The sequence below is a fragment of the Carcharhinus amblyrhynchos genome, chromosome 24, assembly GCF_965287045.1.
Source record: "Carcharhinus amblyrhynchos chromosome 24, sCarAmb.v2.hapA, whole genome shotgun sequence".
Taxonomy (NCBI): Eukaryota; Metazoa; Chordata; class Chondrichthyes; order Carcharhiniformes; family Carcharhinidae; genus Carcharhinus; species Carcharhinus amblyrhynchos.
Window position 1 is genome coordinate 38,993,653 of NC_137347.1, and position 24,246 is coordinate 39,017,898.

Genomic DNA, 24,246 nt, shown 5'->3' on the forward strand with positions numbered 1-24,246 from the left:
TCCAAACAGCCATATATACTGTCATCTGTGATAGTTCCACTGTTTGATCGGTCAGATCCAGGTGAGCACGCTGTGCTTCAGCTTCCGTGGGAGCAACAATATAAGGAATGCCAAAAACTTGCAGCAGTTCTTTCACTTTCTCTAATGTGTTAATTTTTAATTCTGCTCGATAAAAGAAATTCAACTTATCAGTGCTGTCTTTGCCTATTCTGAGGAATGAATGGACGCTACAGTTTCACATTATTTACAGCCATTTAACACTGGCCGGAATTCTCCTTGTTCACCTTGGCTGATTGCCACGTACCTTCTGCGAGATCCTGGGTATGAACTTGTCCAAACTATAAAATTGGCAATTCTCTACTTGCATTTCTATCATGCACTTTGGTAAGAGATGCTTTCTAATTTCTGACAGAGTAGAATTTGTGAGAGTAGATTAATTTGTACGCACTGGTCTTCCAAACTTGTGATCTGTTGATATTGGAATAGCTGCAATTTTCTTGCCTGAAGATATAGCACTGCAATGTACAGATCTTGATTGGTCTGTCTATATTTGAGAATTAGCGATTTCACCATTTGAATCATTTGATGAGCTGGGTTGTTAGGTCCAGGATAATGAGGACACAAAGTAGTGTGATTGATATTCCATTTCTCACACATATCGTGAAATAGCTTACCAATTAACGATAGGCAACTATTTGTAATAATCTATACAGGGACACCAGATTGACTGAAAATAGCACCTGGAGTGAGCATGAGAGTCGTTGGTGATATATTGTGCAATTGTTGAATAAAGGTGAAGTAACTCCTCAGAGGCCAGTGACCCTTCATCAGATTTCCTTTATTTACAAACTCAATTCCACTCCTAAGAGTGTTTCAGGCAGACTCTGAAGTGGCAGTAGCATTGACACTCCACAATAAATATACAGATGAGACTTCCTGATTGGGCAGGCAATCATTACCTCAATCAGGGAGCTCATACTTCAGGAGGCCAACCCCATGAGTCTCACAGAGTTCGTTACAAAGGTGTTCTGGGTAAAGTAGTTGATGATGAAGATGAAGACAGCGCCATTGACGTGAAAGGGGTTGGATGCAATTTTGGATTAAGAATGGGAAGGAACTTCATGTGGAATCAGTGGTTCTTTGTGCTGATTTTGGAAATGCTCTTGACATGTCTCACATTTCTTGACAATGATTTCAACGTTACTGTTCATACCCAGCCAATAGACTCTCTCTCCTGTGATGGTTCTTATCCATTCCAGACCCATGTGCGAGTGATGAAGTTGTTGAAGAATCTCAGGTTGCGAAGACTCCGGTATGATGACCTGCCTGCCTTACTCCTGGGAGATGCCTGGCTCATGCCCATAAAGCTGAAATAGAACACCTCTTTGGGGACACGCTGAATTTAGTTGGATCTTCCTTTAATTATTGTTTTCCACAGTATCTGCAGCGTGGAATCTGCTGCTGGCATTTGCTTTGTGCAAAATGTACCAGTTCAGCTGGTGGATTTGCAATGTCCTGCAAGTAAAAAAATACACAAAGGATAGTAATTGCATTCCAGGACAATGGATCTTGTGCATGGAGTTAGCGAACGGCGGACATTGAAGGTTTCACAGTGGTAGGTTTCACCATGGCCTTCCACACCTGTGGATACATATCTTTGAACATTCCTAGAGGCAGACTATTGGCTCCTCACTCAATCTTGGCCAACAATGTGTAGAATACTGAGAGGGCTGGAGAGAGTGGACATGGAGAGGATGTTTCCACACTTGGAGAGACTAGAACTCAACGGCACAACCTCAGAGTGAAGGGACGCTCCTTTGAAACTGAGATGAAGAGGAATTTCTTCAGAGGGTGATGAATCTGTCTAGCTCATTGTCACAGAGGTCTGTGGAGACCAGGTCATTGAGTATCTTTAAGACAGAGATAGATATGTTCTTGATCAGTAAGGGGATCAAGGATTATGGGGAGAAGGCAGGGGAATGTGGATAAAAAAACAGCCATGATTGAATGGTGGAGCAGAATTGATGGGCTGAATGGCTTAATTCTGCTCCTATGTTTTATGATCTTACCAATTTTCTTCAGATGGATTATTTGAATCTTGGCAAATGTTTTGGATGGTGTGACAGTGTTCATGTTTCCCACAAGAACAACACTATGAAACATGTGATTATCACTTTTTGTCTCATTGTACATATCATCATTTTGTGGTTTGTCAATAACCTCATGTATATGTTTCTGACGGGATACCAGATGGTCATTCTTATTGCTGGAATGTACCAGTGTATACAGTCTGTTTGGATCAGCTCTCTGTAGCTGCATCGGTCATTGCTCGAGTGCCCTGTTGCTGTCAATAGTCCTTTCTGCCACATGCCTCACAGAATGGTTGGAGAACTGGATATTTCCTTGGAGTTTGCAGAAGGCCGGACCTTCCACCTGCCTTGCTCGGTTTCCAGTAAGTATATGTTCAATTGGAGCTGTCCTTAGAATCTACTTTAGAATCTTGTCCTTAGAATAGCTTTGTACTCACACCCATCCTTGAGCACTTCTTCAATGCTATGTGCTTTGGGCTTGTCTAGTAGATCTTTCTGGGTTGCATTCGTGGGATTGGACGCAATCACCAAATCAACCACTCTGCCCTCTGTCTGTATTTGAATGATTACAGTGTGTATCCTTTTCTCCGCTGGAATGGGTCAGTGTGTACCCTTTTCTCCGCATACTGGCCTTCCAACGTAATCCCGATCCTTTGGAGATTCTTTAGCTCTTCTTCTGTCAATCCTAAAAGCAGAATACCACGGATGCTGGAATCTGAAACAAAAACAGAAAATGCTGGAAAATCTCAGTTGGCCTGACAGCATGTATGGGGAGAGAATAGAACCAATGTTCTGAGTTTCGATGACCCTTTGTCAGGCCTGCTGAGATTTTCCAACATTTTCTGTTTTTGCTTCTGTCAATCCTGATGTGTTCTGCCTGTGTCAACCTTTATTCCCAGTTGATAGCTGAATTTTTATGGTTTGCTTGCTTAGTTCAGACACACCTGAATCAAGAATCCATGGCTCTGTGTGCTGTTTAAATATTCCGAATTTAGATGGCTGATCTGCTGCAACTTAATTCAAACTGGGGAATTCTGTAGGCAATCTGACAAAATCCCCTCAGTTTTCCCTCTCCCACACTACCTGGGATGGGTGTCACTGTAGTCGCTTTCCTGCAATTTTCCAAAGCCCCGGCCATTACAATCAAAACCTTCTCTGGTCTGATGACTTCTGGGACTTTTTTTTGGGATTTTTGTTTTTCTTGCCTCTCCCCTGTTCACTGTCAATTGGTTCACTCCCAGCTCACTCGCCTATCCAAAAGGGTAAGGGTCATCTCATGTCATGTAGCATGATCTAAGACGGTTCACCATGTCATACCAGTCCTGAATCTTGCTGCCAGGCTGAACACCATGTACCCTCTGTTGCCCACTACGTTGGGTATTATCATGATGTAAAGGTACCAACTGCTCATGAAGGATTATGCAATCACATTGTGGATTCACTTCTTTATTCTAGGCATAAGTGAACATACAAACATGGGCAGAATCCTTGAAGACGTACAAACATATGCAATAGGAGTAGAAGTGGGCCATTCAGCCCCTCGAGTCTGACCTGCTATTGAATTTGCCACCATTCAATTCTGGTCGCCACGCTACCAGAAGGATGTAGAGGCTTTGGAAAGGACACAGAAAAGATTTATGAGGATGTTGCCTGGTATGGAGGGCATTAGCTATGAGGAGAGGTTGGAAACATTTGGTATGCTCTCACTAGAATGACGGAGGTTGAGGGGTGGCCTGATAGAAGTCTACAAGAATATGAGAGGCATGGACAAAGTGGATAGTCAGAAGCTTTTACCCCAGGGCGGAAGGGTCAATTACTAGAGGGAATAAGTTTAAGGTGCGAGGGGCAAGGTTTAAAGGAGATGTACGAGGCAAGTTTTTTTACACAGAGGGTGGTGGGTGCCTGGAACTTGTTGCCGGGGGAGGTAGTGGAAGCAGAAACGATAGTGACTTTTAAGGGGCATCTGGACAAATACATGAAGGGAATGGGAATAGAAGGATATGGTCCCCAGAAGAATAGGGGGTTTTAATCCAGAAGGGCTGCATTGTTAGTGCAGGCTTGGAGGGCCGAAGGGCTCTTCCTGTGCTGTAATTTTCTTTGTTCTTTGAATAATTTCAAGGTGAATCTGTTTATGTTTTAAATTTCTCAAAGGGCATTTAAATGGTCATTGGATAAACATATGGATGATATTGGAATAGTGTAGGTTAGACGGGCTTTAGATTAGTTTCACAGGTCAGCGCAACACCGAGGGCCGAAGGGCCTGTATTGCGCTGTCATGTTCTATATCCTATGTTCACCAAGCCTCGATGGCCTTTGATTCACTTTCCCAACAAGAATCGATCTACTTGCACCTTAAAAACATTGAGTGATTCCCTTACCGTCTGAGGCAGAGTTCCAAAGTTGTACAACCCTTTGATAGAAAAAAAACTAACCTCTGCCCTAAGACACTGGGGAGAAGGAGCTGCATGTGCTGTGTCCTGCCCCAGGTCAAACTGAAACTGAGCATGGATCATATGCTAAGCTTTAAAGGTACATTACGACCATGTTTACAGCTCCCCACTTCTGTTGATGAGTTGTTCAGTACTGCAAGGTTATAATGATCTCAATGAGGCCCATGAGATTGGCCTCTTGGGAGTATGAGCTTCCTGATTGAGGTAAACTTCCATTATTAGTTCCCAGCTTATATGAGTCAGTGCGTACACTCCACCCACAGACAAAACTTCCAATAACACAGATACGCTTCAAGATTTCTTGGAAATATGTAAGAGATTACAATAAGTCACCTGATACACTTATGCTGGCTTTGTAAAGAGTTGATGTGAAGCACAGTTTCACAACCTCTGTAATCTACAACCCTCTGAGATTACAGTTTTCCACTGAATCTGCCCTCAACCATACTTCCAACACAATGTTAACGTCACTGGATTAATAATCCACGGTAATGCTCTGGAGGCCTATTCCACCGTGTCTGATAGCTCAACAAAAGATATTCCTGATTGAGGTAATGGTTGCCCGCCCAATCAGTGAGTCTGACCTGCGTATATATTGAGGAGTTTCAGGGCTACTGGCGCTCAGGATTGTGACTCTACACCTGAAGCATTCTAGGAATGGGATAGAGTTTGTAAATTAGAAGGAATCTGGTGATGAGACACCGGCCCTCTGAGGAGTTATTTCCAAGGTAGAACAATTCACCTCAGTGTGGCTTCCAGTGAAAATGCCAATGTGGTTTATTGTTAAAGGTCAACTGTGGGTGAAAGACACTGTTGATCCCAATCAAATTACTGCTTTGGCTTGCACAGTCCCCAAAACGTCCCTTGCATTCTTCAAATGCTGAGTTAGAAAAACAGAAGCTGATGTGCCAGCCCCTTTAGCCCATGACCAAATATTTCATTGTCATTGTCTGTCTGGACAAACACATCAAAAATAATCTTTAGAATGCGGTACCAGCGATCATTCCCACAACGGCTTTCGCTATCCTCACCGTTTAGGGTATGTTTACCTTGTGCTCCTGAGAGATCTCAGGAACACGGGAGAAATAGAAACGTGAGGAGGCCATTCAGCCCCTTGAGCCTCCTTGGGCATTCAGTTAGATTTATGCTGATATCCCCCTTCATACTGTTACCTAGCTAACATCTCACTCTTCAATCTCCAATTGTCCCTCAGAATCCATAGCTTTTTGGTGGGGGTGTGGTGTTTGGAGGGGTGTGACGAGGTGGGGGCTGGGGGTGGGGGGGGGTGGGGAGGGTGGTAGGGCAGGTGGCCATGATGAGAGGGATGGAGTTGGACAGTTCTGATCTCAATATCCTCTGTGTGCTTCCTGACTTCACATGTGAACATCTGAATTTAAATGGCACCTTGCTCTTGCTCTATCACATGGGATTCAGGGTGGCCTGGCTGGATGGATACAGAACTGGCTTGGTGATTGAAGACAGATGGTAACGGTTCAAAGGTGTTTTTCAGAATGGAGATCTGTAACTAGTGGTGTTCCTCAGGGATCAGTGCTGTTAACTCTGTTGTTTATAGTATATATAAATGATCTGGAAGAAAATGTGGGTGGTCTGATTAGTAAGTTTGCAGATGACACTAAGTTTGGTGGAGTTGCTGATAGTTCCGGGGATTGTCAAAGGATCCAACAGGATACAGATAGATTGGAGACTTGCGCACAGAAAGGCAGATGGAGCTTAATTCAGACAAATGAGGGGTGATGCATTTTGGACGCTCGAATGTAGGTGTGAACTATGCTGTAAATGGCCGAACCCTTAGGAACATTTACATACAGAGGGATCTGGGTGTGCAGGTCCATAGTTCCCTAAAAGTGGCAACACAAATGGCCAAGGTGATTAAGAAAGTATATAACATGCGTGCCTTCATTAGCTGGGGCGTTGAGTACATGAGTTGGAAAATCACGTTGCAGCTATATAAAACCTTGATTAGGCTGCATTTGGAGTATTGTGTGCAGTTCTGGTCAGCACACTACCAGAAGGACACGGGAACTTTGGAGAGAGTGCAAAGAAGGTTCACCAGGATGTTGCCTGGTCTTGAGGGTGTTGACTCTGGGGAGAGGTTGAATAAACTAGGATTGTTTTCACCGGAAAGATGGAGGCTGAGGGTAGGCATGACAGAATTATGAGAGGCATGGACAGGGTGGATAGTCAGAGGCTTTTTCCCAGGGTGGAAACGGCAGTTACAAGGTGGCACAGTTTCAAGGTGAGAGGGAGAAAGTTTAAGGGTGATGTGCAGGCTAAGTTTTTCACACAGAGAGTAGTGGGTGCCTGGAACACACTGCCAGAGGAGGCGGTGGAAGCAGGCACATCAGCAACAGTTAAGAGGCATCTGGATGGGTACATGAATAGGGAGGGAATAGAGGGATACGGACCGAGTAAGGGCAGAAGGTTTTTTTCAGTTTAGTTTGAGCATCACGATTGGCACAGACTTGGCAGGTCAAAGGGCATGTTCCTGTGCTGTACTTTTCTTTGTTCTTCGTTCTACCCCTACTGAGGAAATAGTTCCTCTGCATGGAGCCGATCAAAGCCTTCTCAACATTTTAAATACTTGGATCATCCCCCAGTCAACTAAGTTGAGTTTCATTTCTTTTGGACTTCTTTGTGCAAGCTATTTTGTGACATTTCTGAGAGCGTGATGAGGTATTATATAAACCTATTGTATGATGTCTGGAGCGAGTTGCCAGAGGCAGTAGTAGAGACGGGTACAATTTTGTCTTTTAAAAAGCGTTTATATAGTGGGATATGGCCAAATGTGGGCAATTGGGACTGGCTTAGTGGTAAAAACTGGGTGGCAAGGACCAGTTGAGCTGAACGGCCTTTTTCCATGCTGTAAACCTCTGTGACTCTATTATAGAATCATAGAATCCCTACAGTATAGAAAGAGGCCATCCAGCCCATCGAGTCTGTACTGACCACAATCCCGCCCAGGTGCTATTCCCATAACCCTCATATACCCTGCTAACACCCCTGACACTCGGGTCAAGTTAGCACGGCCAATCAACCCAACCTGCACATTTTTGGACTGTGGGAAGAAACCAGAGCATCATGAGGAAACCCCACATAGAAACGGGGAGAATGTGCAAACACCACACAGGCAGTGACCTGAGACTGGAATCGAACCCCTGTCCCTGGCGCTGTGAGGCAGCAGTGCTAACCGCTATGCCACCGTGCTGCCAACATCCTCTTACATTCCTACATTACAACCGTGACGACAACATACTGGCTGCAACATACTTTCTGACGTGCCTCCTCATTCTTTTTCGCCTTAGTGAAATGTTTGGTTAAAGGAAGAGAGACAAAAGAAAGATGACAATACAATTCCATCTTCATGTCAATATTGAAAAACAATTTGCAGATGATCCTGAAAGGCAAATTCCCACAGGCCGGGGCTGAAAACTTTGTGTGGAACTTCAGGTAAAATGTCAACCTACCAGTTCCCCATTCATATGTTGCCTGGCTGGCTATGGGCTTACGATAACCTCCGTACTAATTCCCAGCTCACATGAATCGGTGCGCACACTCCACCCACAGACAAAACTTCCAATAACACTGACACGCTTCAAGATTTCTTGGAACTACGCAGGAGTTTACAATAAATCGCCTGATAACCTTATGCTGGCTTTGTAAAGAGTTGCTGTGAAGCACGGTTTCACAACCTCTGTAATCTCTAACCCTCTGAGATCCCAGTTCTCTAGCGAATCCGCTCTCACCCATACTTTCAGTTTACTTCACCCTTGGCTCTGCACACTTTAATTCCCTCTCTGCTCGAAAAACGGACCTGTTTGACCAAGTTTTTAATCACCGATCCTGATGTTTCCTCGTGTGACTCAGTGCTTACGCACTCTTGAATGCTTTAGTACAATGAGGCATTGTATAAATCCAATCTGTTTTTCTGCTTTATACCTTTAATCTGATTTGACTGTTCTTTTCACACAATTAACATCTCGATACTTCTGTTTTAGTTTGCACTATAACAGGGTTGGCATCTTCTGAGTAGGTTCCCAGTGTTGGCAGAACTCGTTCCAGCTCCATTATCCACTAACCTATCCATTTTTTTAAAGTTTATTTATTAGTGTCACAAGTAAGGCTTACATTAACACTGTAATGAAGTTATTGTGAAAATCCCCTGGCCGCCACACTCTGGCGTCTGTTCGGGTGCACTGAGGGAGAATTTAGCATGGCCAGCGCACTTAAGCAGCGTGTTTTTCAGACTGTGGGAGGAAACCAGATCAAGCAGAGGAAACCCATGGAGACACAGGGACAATGTGCAGACTTTGCACAGACAGTGACCTGAGGCCGGAATCGAACCTGGATTTCTGGCCCTATGAGACAGCAGCGCTAACCACTGTGCTATGTGCCATCCTGCCTGTGGGGAGTGAATCAAAGACCCATTGCTCCATGTTTTTGCAGAGACTTTACCTCATGCCCATCCCTGTGTTCTTCTGTTCTGTGGGTTGAAGTTAATGGGTGGGCTCACATGGGCTGCGTATTTTGTCTTCAACAGTTGAACCAATGGCATTGTCTGCATTTAAAGGTGGATAAATACAAAAGCAATCTGCGGAAACAATCGGTGGATTAATGGAGTTTGCAGGAGTGGGCACGTTGGTGGGGGCCGGGGCAGTCAGGCAGGAGCACGTTATTCAACAATCAAGACAGAAAAGGCTGGAAAATCTCAGGAGGTCCAACAGCATCTGTGGAGAGAGAGTAAGAGCCAACTTTTCGAGTCTGAATGACCCTTAGTCAGAGCTGAATACAAAGAAAATAGGACAAGATTTATACTGTTAGAGTTGAAGGGAATTGACTAAGATGTGATTGACAAAAAAACAAAGTGAATATAAATGTTGATGGTTGTGGGTAAGAATGGTGCTAATAGCGGCACATTAAGGGATCAGAATGTGTCAATGCCAGAGCACAGGTAAGCAAAGTGTCAAAGATCAACCTGAGGCATGTAATAGATGGTCCCAATATACGTGTGTGTGTGTTTGTGTGTGTGTGTGTGTGTGTGTTTGTGTGTGTGTGTGTGTGTGTGTGAGTGTGTGTGTGTGTTTGTGTGTGTTTGTGTGTGTGTGTGTGTGAGTGTGTGTGTGTGTGTGTCTGTGTGAGTGTGAGTGTTTGTGTGTGTGTGTGTGTGTCTGTGTGATTGTGAGTGTGTGTGTGAGTATGTGTGTGTGTTTGTGTGTGTGTGTTTGTGTGTGTGTGCGTGTGTGTCTGTGTCTGTGTGAGTGTGAGTGTGTGTGTGAGTATGTGTGTGTGTTTGTGTGTGTGTGTTTGTGTGTGTGTGTGTGTGTCTGTGTCTGTGTGATTGTGAGTGTGTGTGTGAGTATGTGTGTGTGTTTGTGTGTGTGTGTTTGTGTGTGTGTGTGTGTGTCTGTGTCTGTGTGAGTGTGAGTGTGTGTGTGTTTGTGTGTGTGTGTGTGTGTTTGTGTGTGTGAGTGTGAGTGTGTGTGTGTGTGTGTGTGTGTGTCTGTGTGAGTGTGAGTGTGTGTGTGTGTCTGTGTGAGTGAGTGTTTGTGTGTGTGTGTGTGTCTGTGTGAGTGTGAGTGTGTGTGTGTGTGTGTGTGTGTCTGTGTGAGTGTGAGTGTGTGTGTTTGCGTGTGTGTGTGTGTGTCTGTGTCTGTGTGAGTGTGAGTGTGTGTGTGAGTGTGTGTGTGTGAGTGTGTGTGTGAGTGTGAGTGTGTGTGTGTGTGTCTGTGTGAGTGTGAGTGTGTGAGTGTGTCTGTGTCTGTGTGAGTGTGTGTGTGTGTGTGTGTGTGTGTGTCTGTGTGAGTGTGAGTGTGTGTGTGTCTGTGTCTGTGTGAGTGTGAGTGTGTGTGTGTGTGTGTGTTGGGGATGCTGAGGGAGGGAGGGGGAAGGGAGAGGGGGGGAAGCCAAGATAGAAAATGAGATTTAAAAAAAAGGAAGAAATCAAAATTTAAACCAGTGAAAACATACTTATATCAAAAATAATAAAAATAAATAAAATAAAATAAATGGAGATGGAGGAGAGATGGAGGAGAGAGTTGATGCTCTGAAGTTATTGAACTCAATGTTCAGTCTGGAAGGCTATAAAGTGCCCAATCAGAAGAGGAGGTGCTGTTTCTCCAGTTTGTGTGGGGCTACACTTGGAACATTACAACAGGCCGTGGAGTGTAGGGTGGGGTGCTGAAACGACAGCAACAGGAAGGTTAGGGTCATTCTTGTAGACGGACTGAAGGTGTTCTGCAAAGAGGTCACCCAATCTGCTTTTGATATCTTCGATGTAGCATGGACTGAACTGGGAGCAGTCAATTATCTTTATTCATTTGTGGGACATGGGTGTAGCTGGCTGGGCCAGCATTTATTGCCCATTCCTAGTTTCCTGAGGGCAGCTGAGAATCAACCACATTGCTGTGAGTCTGGAGTCACATGTAGGCTAGGCCAGGTAAGGGCAGCAGATTTCCTTCTCTAAAGGACATTAGTGAATCAGATGGGGTTTTCTGACAATCGCCAATGGTTTCATGATCATCAGAAGGTTCTTAGTTCCAGATATTTTCTATTGAATTCAAATTCCACCATCTGCAGTGGATTCAAACCTGAATCCCCAGAACATTAGCTAAGTTTCTGGATTAATAGTCTAGCAATAATATCACGAGGCCATCGCCTCCCCTTCCCAATGCAATAAATCGGACTGAATAAGGTGCACGTGCATCACTGCTTCAACTGAATAGAGTGTTTGGGCCCTTCAATGGTGAGCAAGGAGGAGGTGGAGGTGTAGGTGCTTCAATGAAATGGATTCTGTGATTGCATGGGAAGTTGCTGTGGGTGGTGGGTGAGGTGTTGGGTGTGATGGAGGAGTGGGACAGGGTATCCCAGAGGGAATATTTTACTCCCAGCATGAGGAAAACCCCAACTTAGTGTGAGGTACAAAAGCCTCAATGTCATTATGACCCACTTAAAGTCAATTATTCCTGAGCTCGCTAGGATGTAATTGTGGCTCACAGATTAAATGAGGCTCATACCGATCTCCTGCACCTCTTGAAGACTTCCCAGCAAATCCCGTTGGGTTTTCCATTGGTTTAACAAGAGATCCCTCATTGACAGAAATTCAGTTGATGGATCTGGCATCTGGAAAACAGGGGCCACTTAAAACCACCTCCCTACCCAATATCCAACCCCCTTACCCACCCCTCAACAACCCCCCACCTTGACCCCCATCTTGCCACACTCACTTGTCTCCAGGAATCCCGTGATGAAGCCTGGTGTAGGCCGCAGTGCATTACTGGCCACAGACACTGCCAAACAATGGACAGCAGGCAGCTTCTGACTGGCTGGCAACTCGTGAGGGTGAAAGTTTTGCCTTCGTGGGGCCCTCGGATGGGTTTTCTACTAGTGTGGCAGGGTCAGATGCTGTCCAGCTAGGTGCCTGATTGCATTTAAATAGCATTGGGCCTTGCAGACTGGAGTGACATGGGGTACTCCAACCAGTGGAGGGAGTGGAGGGGGGAAGTCATCCCAGGAACTAAATGCCACCCCATACTGTAAAGTGCGAGTGATCAGTCTGCGGAGCTGGCTCCCTGAGGGTGGAAGGAGCTTGTATTGATTCATTCAGATACAAATTAGAACGCGATGTTTTGGGATCCAATATGTGAGCAGTTTAAGATGTGACTTGTGGGAAGTACAGCAAAGTTGAGGGGAGGAAGATGACTTTGGAGCACTGGTTCCCAAAGTTGATTGGGGATTTTCACAGCCCATGTCTGGGCAATTTGACAGAGGTTGATTGCCATTGTTGGTCAGCTATTCCATTACGTAATCGTATGATTAGTGCAAAGGCAAATTAGATGGACATCATTGTCAACAGTTCCAAAGTAGCTACAATGCTCTGAGACTTCCTCCTTGTGAGTGGAGCTCCCTCTGGTGATCAGCATTGGGAGGTTGGAACCATACATTGTGATGTAAATCCTGGCTGCTGACTCATGGGCTTTGGCCTGATGGGACGCGATTGAAGACAAGCAGCAGAATCAAGTGGCCTGAAGCGATCACGCTGCCTGTTTGAGGGGGTCATTGATGGGATTCACCATCTTCACAGTCCATCAGCTCCCTGCACATTCCAGGCGGAAGCAGATTCGCCATGTTTGGTGGAACAAAGTTAGTCAGGAAATTTATATTTGGAACTACAGAGCTGAGAGAGAGAGCCAGAAGTATGACATCGATTTTAGCTTTTAAATGTAATTCCTCCATGAGGTTCAGTAAAATCCTCCAGCCAACAGACATTCTTAGAATCATGGAATCCCTAAAGTGTAGAAGGAGGTCATTCGGCCTATCAAATCTGCACTGACTCTGCCAATGAAGGGGCAGTGCTCCGAAAGCTCGTGATTCCAAATAAACCTATTGGACTTTATCTTGGTGTTGTGAGACTTCTTACTGTGCTGGATCTCCAACAGAGCATCTCACTCAGGCCCCATTCCAGCATTTACCCCATTAATTCCCCCTAACCTACACATCCTGGCACTGAAGGGGCCAGAATGATAATTATTATTCAGAAATAGTACATGGAACCATGACCCCCACAGTCAGGCAGGCAACACCTACTGGATAGAAGTAAACCACAGCGAGAGAAAATAGAAATGTAAATAGACAAAAGAAGAGCAGTAGGCCATTCAGCCCCTTGAGCTGTTCTATCATTTATTTCTGATTATGGCCGACCTCACAATCAGATGACGATATGGCACAGACGGAAACCATTGGGCCCATCTACCCTGCAATCAGAGGCAGGGTTGGGAAGGGTATTTGTGAAGATGGCAGATAGGAACTTGTTGAGACACATTACAAAAGCAAGCAGATTGTCAAGGAAGAAAATGTCTCGATGAATCATGAGAGATTGGAGTAAGTTTGAAAAATGGACGTTCCTGTTAAAATCCTGCCCTTTGGATGACATTTGAAGTGTCCTCAAAGCCTCCAAGGCAACTCAAAGTGTCTGATCCAAAACCCCCATGAATGGAAATCTCAACATTACAAAGAGCTTTAACAGGAAATGTTTGGTCTCTGGTTTTTAAAAGCTGAATGTTAGAGGGAGTAAAGTAACTTCATCACAAACCAGCAACATCCCCACAACAAACGACATCCACAATGTTTAGTCTTGGCGAAAATCTATTCATGTTTCAAAAGCGAGTTGATTCAGAATGAACTGGCTGATAACTCCCAGGCTTCACCAAGCATTACACACAGAGAACTCACTGATCCTGAAGGATCTTCACATCCCCCCCGGGAACAGAGTGGGGAAAAGAGGTCTTCCCGTCACAATGAAGGATTTGATCTCTTGTCCCTTCCTGCAGGTACAGATGGCCAATCTCCAGGACCTGAATCTCTGGAAATTGAAGATTAATTGTACTGTTGTCAGCAAAAACCAGGTGGAAATATCAATGGGGCATGGGGCAAAAAAATATTGCTTTTCAAAGTCTGTGAGCATTTTTGGATTGTCAGTTATACAAGTACAGGAAATTGGGAATAAAAAGACTGATAACGTGGCGACTTTGGAAATCATACGATGAAAACTTCCAGAGATAGCTCCAACCTGAGTTGGCAACCCTGTTGATTATAGATTAAGTATTTCACTCAGGCAGAGCTATTTGCGGGATACAATGCAATATGAATTATTTTGCCAGGGGATTATCAGAAAGCTTCTGCATGTGGATATTGGAGCAGGGTTTGACTCATACACACAGAGCTTTGGAGCCAATTGTTTGATTTTGATTTGATTTGATTTATTATTGTCACATGTATTAACAAACAGTGAAAAGTATTGTTCCTTGCGCGCTATACAGACAAAGCATACTGTTCATAGAGAAGGAAATGAGAGACTGCAGAATGTGGTGTTACAGTCATGGCTAGGGTGTAGAGAAAGATCAACTTAATGCAAGGTAAATCCATTCAAAAGTCTGATGGCAGCAAGAAAGAAGCTGTTCTTGAATCGATTGGTACGTGACCGCAGGCTTTTGTGCCTTTTCCCCGATGGAAGAAGGTGGAAGGGAGAATGTCTGGGGTGCCTCCGTTTGTGAGGAGTTGTGAATGATGCTGAACATTGTGCAATCGTCGGTGAACATCCCCACTTCTGACGTTATGATGGAAGGAAGGTCATTAATGAAGCAGCTGAAGATAGTTGGACCCAGGACATTACCCTGAGGAACTCCTGCAGTGACAGCTGAGATGATTGACCTCCTTCCACTACAACCATCTTCCTTTGTGCCCAGTATGACTCCAACAAATGGAGAGTTTTCTCTGATTCACATTAACTCCAGTTCCGCTAGGGCTCCTTGATGCCTCACTCAGTCAAATGCGGTCTTGATGTCAAGGGCAATCATTCTCACCTCAACTCTTGAGTTCAGCTTGTTTGTCCATGTTTGAACCAAGGCTGTAATGAGGGCAGGTCCCAAACTGAGCAGGTTATTGCTGAGTCAGTGCCGCTTGACAGCACTGTCAACGACACCTTGCTGAGTAGAAGCTTTGCTGAGTTGAGAGGTAACCGTGTTCAGAACTCCTCAGGGTGGTGTCCGAGTCTTGGTTGTGTGGCCCGTTGGATGGTGCCCTTACCAATGAGACAATCAGCCCAGTTTGATTCCAGCTTTGGGTGACTGTCTGTGTGGAGTTTGCACAATCTCCCCGTGTCTGCGTGGGTTTCCTCCAGGTGCTCCAATTTCCTCCCACAGTCCAATGATATACAGTTAGTTGAATTGGCCATGCTAAATTGCCCCTTAGTGTCCAAAGATGTGTAGGGTTGGGGAAATAGTAAATACATGGAGTTATTGGGTAGGGGGTGGGCCTTGGTAAGATGCGCTGTCGGAGAGTTGGTGCACATTTGATGGGCTGATGTACTGTAGGGATTCTATAATCACAGGAGTGTCTTGAAACATAAATACGTCACTTATTGAATCAACACTAATCACCACCTTGGGACTGTTTATTGAACTTTCTGTCCAAAGTTCAAAGTGGTTTTCTTTGCAAACAACCAGATATTTCTGTTTGTTTGGTACGAATGTTGTTAAATTGAGTTGAGGTAAAGATTAGCTATGAGATGATAGAATAACACAGCAAGCCTGAGGGGCTGAAATAGCTCACTGTTCTTCTAGCTGTACGGCTTTGCCCATCCTGAATCAAGTTAGCCTAAGTATGGAATGGTTACAGCACAGAAGGAAGCCAATCGGCCCATTGTCTGTGTTGGCTCGCTGCACCAGCATATCAGCTCGTAAATTCATTGTTCAGAATGTTAGCCCAACTGTATAAAGGGTTAGAAAACTGTGCCAGTGAAAACAGCAAGTGCTGATCCTGTGACTCCCTATAACATTGACTCATAAAACTAACCGGTCCAGACACATACTCCCTTCAGATAAAAAGATTTTACCTTCCCTCCCAATTTCCTCCGTCGTCACCAGTTAAACCTTGGCATGTTGACAAACCTCATGTTCAAACTGGCAAAAGCTGAAAGTTAAATTCAGAATAACAGTACAATACATTTATACAGCTTCTTTCAAATTGTAAGACATCCCCAGGAACACATATTTCATATTTATTCATGGGATGCGGGCATCACTGACCAAACCAGCATTTATTGATCATCCCAAATTGCGATTAGGGAGGTTGAGGTGAACCATTGCCTTTAAACGCTGCAGTCCCTGTGGTGTAGATACACCCACAGTGTTCTTAGGAAGGGAGTTCCAGGATTTTGGCCCAGCAACAGTGAAGGAATGAACAAAGAAAAGTACAACACAGGAAGAGATCTTTCAGCCCTCCAAGCCTACACTGATCATGATGCCTGCCTAAACTAAAACTAAATGCATTTACAGAGTTCGCATCACTCCATTCCCTTCCTATTCATGTATTTGTCTAGATGCCCCTTAAATGCTACTATCACATCTGTGCCCAGCACGTCCCTGTGTCTACTATCACATCTGTGTCCACCACGTCACTGTGTCTACTATCACATCTGTGCCCACCATGTCCCTGGACAGGGCAAAAGAAATGTGGTGGGAGCAGGTATGATAAAGTGGCATTTTTAAAAATTCATTCATGGGACATGGGTGTCTCTGGCTGGCCAGCACTTATTGCCCAACCCCAGTTGCTCTTGGAGAGTGATATATTTCCAAATCAGGATGGTGTGTGGCTTTGAGGGGAACTTGTAGGTAGGTGATGATGTTCCCATGTGTCTACAGCCCTTCTCCCTCTGGGTGGTAAAGCTTACGGCTTTGAAAGGTGCTGCCGAGGGAACATAAGTTTGGGGCAGCACAGCAGCACAATGGTTGGCACTGCTGCCTCACAGTGTCAGGGACCCAGGTTCAGTTCTGGCCTCAGCTCATTGTCTGTGTGGAGTCTGCACGTTCTACTTGTGTCTGCGTGGGTTTCCTCCAGGTGCCCTGGTTTCCTCCCACACTCCAAAGATGTGCAGATTAGGTTGATTGACCATGCTAAATTGACCCTAGTGACAAGGGATTAGGAGGGTAAATATATAGGGTTATGGAAATAGGGCCTGGGTGGGATTGTGGTTGGTGCAGGCTCGATGGGCCAAATGGCCTCCTTCTACACAGTAGGGATTCTATGGATTCTATTCTAAGTGAGTTGTCGCAGTTCATTTTCTGGATGGCACACTGCTGTCACTGCGTCAGTGGTGGAGGGGAGCCTGTTTTGTCCTGGAATGTGTTGAACTTGTTGAGTGTTGTTGGAGCTGCAGACATCCAGGCAAGTCAAGAATATTCCATCGCACTCCTGACTTGTGACTTCACAGGGGCATTTTTTTTAATTCACTCGTGGGACATGGGAGTCACTGGCTGGCCAGCATTTATTGCCCATCCCTAGTTTCCCAAGGGTAGTTGAAAGTCAACCACGTTGCTGTGGCCAAAAGAGAGAATACTGGAAAATCTCAGCAGGTCTGGCAGCATCTGTAAGGAGAGAAAAAAGCTGATGTTTTGAGTCCACATTTCTGTGGCTCTGGAGTCACGTGTAGGCCAGATCAGGTAAAGATGGCAAATTTCCTTCCCTCAAGAACATTAGTGAACCATACGGGTTTTTCCGACAATTGACAATGGTTTCATCAGTAGATTCTTAATTCCAGATATTTTTTATTGAATTCAAATTCCACCATCCGCCATGGTGGGATTTGAACCCATATCTCCCAGAACATTGGCTGAGTTTCTGGATTAATAGTCTAGTGATAACACCACTAGGATATCGCCTCCCCATTGTCAAGCTAAATTGGACACCAAGCTATATAAGAAGGTATCAGAGAAGGTGACCAAATGTTTGGTTGTGTAAATAGTTTTAAGATGTGTCTTAAAAGAGTGAGGTGGAGAAAATTCCAGAGTTTAGGTTCCATGTAACTGAAGCCAGGGTCCCCAGTGGGCGCTATTGCATTGCTGTTTGTAAGAGCTTGCTGTGCGTAAATTGGCTCCCACATTAGAACTCCAAGGAGATTCATGAGGTTGATTCCAGAGTTGAGAGGATTGGCTTATGAGGAGAGATTGAGTGGAGTGGAGTAATACTCTTTGGAATTTGGGAGAATGAGGAGAGATGTTATTGAAACATATAAGATTATGAAGGGAATAGATAAAATTGAAGCAGGGAGGATGTTTTCATTGGTAGGTGAAACTAGAACTGAGGGGCATGGCCGTAAAATAAGGGGGAGCAGATTTAGGACTGAGTTGAGGAGGAACTTTTTAGTGGTTAGCATTGCTGCCTCATAGCGCCAGTGACCCAGGTTCGATTCCTTGCTTTGGTCATTGTCTGTGTGGAGTTTGCACATTCTCCCCATGTCTGCGTGGGTTTCCTCCAGGTGCTCCAGTTTCCTCCCACAGTCCAAAGACACACAAATTAGGTTGATTGGCCATGCCAAATTGCTCCTTGGTGTCAGGGAGAATAGCTGGGGTAAATACATGGGATTATGGGGATAAGACCTGGGTGGGATAATAGTTGGTGCAGACTCGATGGCCGAAAGACCTCCTTCTGTACAATTCTATGATTCTTCACCGAAAGGGTTGTGAATCTGTGGAATTCCCTGCCCAGTGAAGCAGTTGAGGCTACCCCATTGAATGTTTTTGAGGCAAAGATAGATACATTTTTGAACAGTAAAGAAATGAAGGGTTATGGTGAGCAGGCGGGTAAGTGGAGCTGAGTCCGTGAAAAGATCAGCTATGATCTTATTGAAAGGTGGAGCAGGCTTGAGGGGGGCCAGATGCCTAGTCCTGCTCCTAGTTCAATCTCCTTCTGTTCAAATTTCAACAAAGTACTTCATTGGCTGTATGATGCTCTGGGATGTCCTGAGGTCATGAAAGGTGAATGGAAATGTGATTCCTTTTCCTAACTTAGCTGCTGCCATGGCCAATTGCAGCATCTCAGGTAATCAGGTATCTTACCTCGTGGGTCAGTAATTAAACCATGGACTTGTCTGGACCATATTTAGTGCATTTAGCAACTTGGGCATCAAGGAAGATGGACAGGCAGACTGACAATGTCTCTGCTCTTAATTAAAGGGCACTTACTCTTTAAATAGTCAGGCAGGAGTGGTTCGGGAATAATTATTTCGTTCAGTCACACTGGTATTACAATACTTAAATATACAAGCATCTGGTGCATTAGTTAATAGTCCTGTATGAAAATTAAAATTCAGCCTTTCCAAGGACAATGATTGCAGAGGTTAACTGTGGATGCCTTACATCAACGTCTGCCTTTCCCCATGAAGATTTTTAATGTGATATTATTTTGGCATTTTTTTATTATTATTTATGAAGACTTTGCCCAAGATGCAGGAACACATTAAAAGCACTGATGCAGGCTATTAACAGTTGGTACACCAGATGGTACAAAACTATTATCTTTCTCAAAAATTCATCTGTCAATAACGTCATAAATGTGTAGCATTGAGTATACGACAAGGTTAGACCTGGGCATCTAATGGTAGAACTAAAAGACATTTGGGCTGTGGCTCAAGGGGTACTATTCACACTCGAGTCCATAAGATATAGGAGTAGAATTAGACCATTCGGCCCATTGATTCTGCTCTGCCATTCAATCATGGCTGATAAGTTTCTCAACCCCATTCTCCCATCTCTCCCCCATTACCTTTGATCCCCTTGCCTATCAAGAACCTATCTATCTGTCTTAAATACACTCAATAATCTGGCCTCCACAACCCTCTGTGGCAATGAACTCCATTGGAAGGTTTGTGTGTTCCAATGCCAATCCACTTTAGCACAAACCTAGGCAGCCACTCCCAGTGACAGTACTGAGGAAGGGCTGCACTTCCTCAGAGATGCCACCTTTCAGGTGAGATGTTGGGGTTCCGTCTGAACTCTCCAATGAGATGGCACTATTTTGGGGAAGAGCAAGGGGATTATCCCCGATGTTCTGACCAATACTCGCCCCTCGATCAAAATCACAAAAAAGATTATCCCCTCATTATCACACTGCTGTTTGTGTACAGGTTGCCTGCCATCATTACAATAGTCACAAGACATTAAAAATGTTCCTGAGCTCTGGGATATCTGGGATGTGGCTATATAAATGCAAGATAGCTTTCATAGGCAGAAAAGAAATACACGGTAACATTTTCTCAAATCAGCACAGTCTACTATTAAAACTGGCTGCCGCCTTTTTTTAATTATTATTTTCCATCTGCTTTACAAAATTCAGAATGATAATCTTGTACAGCAACATTTTTCAAAGATAATGTGTGGCAGAAAAGCTGTGATACACATTCAGTAGGTTCTCAAAAAAAGTTTTAAGGCGTCTGGACCAGTGGCTGTATTCACACAACAGGTCTAAGAAGCGAGGACGTGCTCAAATTGCAGCTTGCTCAGCTCTCTCTCTTCTACGGACGTACCCCACCCAACTCCAGCTCCCCCAGCCCAGCCCCAAGAATGGTTCTGGGCCATGTTAGCCCCTATACTCTTGTACAAACACAGACTGGAGTTGTCCCACTCTGGGAACGCATGGAGTGGACATCATTGAGAGGATTCTGGTCACCAGTGTGTCTCCTGTGAGGTTTGAAGCCCCAGTTGATCAATGTAAGTCACCCATATTTCTCCCCTCAGCTGCATGGTGCACATTAAGCCGCGGGGAATGGTTCGTACACCTCACAAGTCAGTCTGTAACCATTTAACGAACTGAAAGTCCTCTTTTTGCGTCAGAGTCCATTAGCAATCTCTAAGGGCACACTACAACAAATTTCCAGTGTTGCCTCAATACCAACACAGGGCAAAGGTCAGGTTTTCTTTCCCTCCTTAACTTGACCAAGCTTCCATTGGAGGGGTGTGGAATAAAGGAGAATTCAACTTCAGTAGCACTAAAATTCAAACAAGTTACAGCACAATGCTGACAACTAAACGCTGAAACACCAACGTCTCGGCACCAACACAGATCCCAGTCACCCTCCTGCAAGAATAGGGAAGTTCACTCGCTGGGAAACAATCGGAGAGAGGTTTCCGAGCCGCTCTGATCCGCAGGGATAGACGGATAAGTAGACCAGCCAGTGGACCACCATGGTTACTCCCACTCACTCCCACTGCATGCCCCCCCCAACCCTCCCCCGCAATATCTATAAATGTCAAACAGCACAACGACCACTAGACCCAAAGAATTGGATACAGACCACTGCCGAAATATCAAAACTGTGAAGCCACCCCACCATCTTATTGCCACTGGACAGACACAGATCAAATAAACTAAACAACACCCCCCGCACACAGCAGTGCAGAGAACCAACACGGTCACCCTCACTCCTGGCACTGCTTACAGTTGTTTGCCCAAATACAAAATAGTGAGGGAAGGCAGGCACCAAGAAAGTTGTGCGATGCAGAGTAAACAGTGCCGAGGGTGCCAAAAAGAACTGTAATGTCCTTCCTCTTCAGACAACGTGTACCTCTGAACAGGGAGGGTGTTTGTCCTTAAACATAAATCTCTACTTTTTATGTAAACTTACAGCTACCAATCACAACCGAGACATGATGATGCAACAGGGAGCAAGAGTCAAACCAAAGTCAACAAGATTGGGTCTCCCCAGATATCGAAGCCTATGCAGAAGGTCACTTTTGCCACTTGAAGCGGGTTCTGTGGTATCTGCATTGGTGGCAACAAATAATCTATGAAATATAAAGCAATAAGCAGCAAGTTATTGCTAAAGTCATGGAACCAGGACACCATCACCACTGACCATCACATCACCTCCAACTGTAGCATCACCACCAAGCAGAAAGCAATGGCCAAGGGTTTGATACAGAAAGGAGACTTTCTTTTTCTCCTTTTCAAACACTTACCCAAAAAATGTCTGACCATAATCTCCCCGCCCACCCCAGAGGCAATGAGGCTGCGAACCTCTCTCTCTGTGCTCCTCAGTGGATGATAGTCCTGACCAGTAAGCTATTGGGTTCATCTCTGAGCCTCTAATTGCCAAGACACATTTTCCTTCTGCCCGACTGCTGAAAGAACAGCAGCAGGTCATTCAGCTCCTCTAAGCTGTTCCGCCAAGTGCCCTTTACCTTAACTCCAATGGCTCACCTGGATTCAGGAGCCCTTGTTGTCTGACAAAAATCCATCAATGTCAATTTTAACATTTTCAATTCACCTGCAGCCTCAACAGCTGTTTAGGGGGAAGAGTTCCAGTACATAGGAATATTGGGATTTGGAGCAGAAGTTGGCAAATTCAGTCCTTCCAACCTGCTCCGCCATTCAATCAGATCATGGCTGATCGTTCCCTGGTCTCGAACCCACCTGTTCCCCAGATCCCTTTGTCACTTTTTCTATTCAAAATGTATCTGTCTCCTTCTTGAAACCATTCAGTGATTTAACTTCCACTGCCCTCTGGGGCAGCAAGTTCCACAAACTCACCACCCTCTGCGAGACGCAGTTCCTCCTCATTACCCTTTCCATAAAATAATGCTTCCTGATATCAAACCTGAATGGCCTCACTCTGATTGTAAATGTATGCCCCCCCCTGTTCCGGACTCCCCATCCAGAGGAAACAGTTTCTCTCCATCTACCCTCCTATCACGGTCTCCAATAAGGTTAGGCTCCAATAGAGACTATTTCATTATCTGTGCTTCTCCTCTTTCTGATTGGCTACTTGCTACTTTTGTTATTCGCCCGTCGTACCGCACACGATCTTTTATCTCGGGCTCCACCTTCGTCCCAATTTCACACTAGCCAACCAAAACAGACTCTGCCCCGCTCCTCACCGATCCTGCTGTGAAATCCCTAAAACTAAAATCTATCAGCTAACAATCTACTAACATATTGTAAAAAGTCACAGGTTTCCCCATGAATTCAATGGTAAATCTTCTGGCCACAAACAAATTGGTGTGAATGGGGCTTCCTATTTACACTCAAACTCCATTCATTATCGTAACCATACCTTGTTTCCTGTCTGGGTTGGGTACTGGGAATTTCCCTGTGAAGCTTCTGATTGGCCATCATATCTTTGAATTTTGTGCGTCCATGGGGATTCTGCTGATTTTCAACTGAATGGACAATGGCCCATCATGAGAATCCCCCAGGAGATTCCCCGCATTAACGTAAACCAATGAGCTGGAAGGACAATCACCAAACCCTCCTCAATGCCATGGTTTGGGATCCACCAGCACCTTCTTAGGACCACTCAGTGACAGCAATAAATACAGCCTTAGTCCACATCCCAACACCAAATAAGAAAAAGCTGAAGACCAATGTCTCCGATAGATAGGATTACTGTCAATTGTAAGTAGTCTCACAACAACAGGTTAAAGTTCAACAGGTTTATCTGGTAGCACAAACTTTCGGAGCATTGACCCTTATCAGGTGATGAAGGGGCAACACTCCCAAAGCTCGTGCTACCAAATAAACCTGTTGGACTTTAACCTGGTGTTGTGAGACTACTTACTGTGCCCACCCCAGTCCAAAGCCAGCAACTCCATATCATTACTTCTAACTGGGCGAATGCAATTGCCCCATGGAGAAAAGAAACAACATCCTGTATAACCATCACTGATGGCTTTGACCAAGGGTCATCTGGACTCGAAACATCAGCTCTTTTCTCCCCTTACAGATGCTGCCAGACCTGCTGAGATTTTTTGGCATTTTCTCTTATGGTTCCAGTTGGCATCCATCCTTCCCTGTCTGCTAATGTTCAATCACTCTCTCCTTCCCAAGCTATGTGTACTACCACAATGTAACGCGCACTGTTACATTGTTACGGTTTCTGTGTTGGAGGGCACGTTGCTGACACCATTGCGAAACTCAATCGAATTGCGTTTCCCAGAAGGTTCACCCCAAGAAGCCAGGAGCACCAGCTCACCGTTCTTAGTAAGTAAGGCCTCTCAGTACACCAGCAAAGATGCCGTTGCCCCCCCGACAGGGAATTAACTCATGAGGTTTGAGAAAGCATCGCCTGGTGAAGAACTCAATCCCAATGAAATGGAACATGAACTTTAGGGACGGAATTCCAGAGTTTAGGATCTGGACAGCTGTAGGCGTGGCCACCAATGGTGGCGCAATAAAAATCAAGGATTTGCAAAGCCTCAGCATTGGATGAGCACTGAGATTGGAGAAGATACTTTCCTGTTCTTTCACAGGAAAGATATGAGTTTCACTGGCAAGCCCAGAATTTGTTGCTCATCTCTTAAAGGTGGTGGTGAAACCACTGTCTAACAATGTGGCCTTCCAGATCATTTCAAGGGGCAGCT